Source organism: Austrofundulus limnaeus, unplaced genomic scaffold (genome assembly GCF_001266775.1).
Source record: "Austrofundulus limnaeus strain Quisiro unplaced genomic scaffold, Austrofundulus_limnaeus-1.0 Scaffold1030, whole genome shotgun sequence".
In the NCBI taxonomy this organism is placed as follows: Eukaryota; Metazoa; Chordata; class Actinopteri; order Cyprinodontiformes; family Rivulidae; genus Austrofundulus; species Austrofundulus limnaeus.
In genome coordinates, this window is record NW_013953432.1 from 89,939 (window position 1) to 91,452 (window position 1,514).

Below are 1,514 nucleotides of genomic sequence, written 5' to 3' on the forward strand. Positions count from 1 at the left end.
GAGGAGCAGGGTGGTCTCAGAGGAGCAGGGTGGTCTCAGAGGAGCAGGGTGGTCTCAGAGGAGCAGGGTGGTCTCAGTGAGGAGCAGGGTGGTCTCACAGAGGTCTTCAGCAGTAATAAGAACACAGTGAGATGTTTCTCAGTCAGGTCTTGTTGGTTGGTTCTGATGGTGGCAGCAGACTCTGGACTCGTGCTCCATCTCTGCCTGGTTCTGATCCAGGACTGGAGCCCAGATGATTAATAACAACTTAATTTAATCTAACCAGTTTATATCCTTAGTCTACATTATTATATTTAAAATCTAATTCCAGCTCAAACAGAATAACCTCTTGTCAACATAATTACAGAGTGTGATTATTTTCATCTAAATATCTCCAAACTAATGAAATATAAAGTTATTAGTGAATAAAATCAGTCTGATAACAGCAGACTGACTGCTGGTAAATTATACCACAGGTCAGGACCACTCGTGATTTTTGGTATCTGAAAAATATCTTAGAATATGAGAAAACTGGTKAATGTCCCAAATTCTCCTAAATCACTGGTGCACACAGCTTAAGAAGAAACCAGTTCGTACGAACGGTTCATGAGGTCCATTGGTTCTGTTTGAAGCTGTTTTTATAATAATTCTGAGAATCAGAACTTAAAAAGGACAGACCTGCAAACATCCACTGTTTTACCTGTTAAATGTGTTTAGTTGTTCTTGGAGTCTGTAGGAGGCAGAAGAGTTCAGTTTAGTGTCTCCTGGTGCTGCAGAGATTCTTCATTCTGTTTTTAATCCATTCACTTTGATTTATTTTCTATGATGTTTTCTGAAATATTACATCAAATTACTGTATGTAACTTCTAAATAAGGTCTGAACTTATTAACTATAATTTGGTGGTCCTCATTCTGGGTCTGGACCAGATTCTGGTTCTGGGTCAGACTCTGGTTCTGAATCAGACTCTGGTCTTCTCTTGTTGACATCTTTTAATTAAAATTGTAAATAAAAAGTTTCTGTGCTGCTATAAAACCATAAAAYCCTCTATCAAACTGGAATGAACCAGTCTGGAAGCTGGAGAGGGCGGGGTTTAAAGAGACAGACTCAAAACGAGCTGATCTAGGACACGCCTCCAAAAAGGGGCGGGGCTTGTGGAGTTACAATAAGAAGGAATTCAGACCAGAGCTTTGCAGTTCCTCTTTATAAAGACAAATGAAGGGTTTAAATATGAAAAACATTTTAAATCATGATGAAGCTAAAAAAAACCTAGTTTTATATTTCTGTATATTTTTTCTGTTGTAAGTCAGGATCATTAGTAGAGACATAGTGAGTGTAAAATGACCTGAAAATAACATTAATGTTTTTAGTTATGATGTTTTTGTGTGAAGGACAGTAAAACATTTAATAAAATATAAACAGAAAGGAGGTCAAAGACCTGTTTTATCCTGCAGACATCTGAACTTTGTAAAGGTTGAATCATTTGCATCATTTGTGTGTGTGTGTGTGTGTGTGTGTGTGTGTGTGTGTGTGTGTG

General features: G+C 37.8%; 1 protein-coding gene across 1 annotated transcript in view; it reads left to right on the forward strand.

Annotated features, from left to right (window-relative positions):
* Positions 1–1,514, forward strand: part of cfap46 (cilia and flagella associated protein 46) — a gene marked incomplete at its 5' end in the record, with an annotated part of 45,599 nt that overhangs the window by 38,114 nt on the left and 5,971 nt on the right.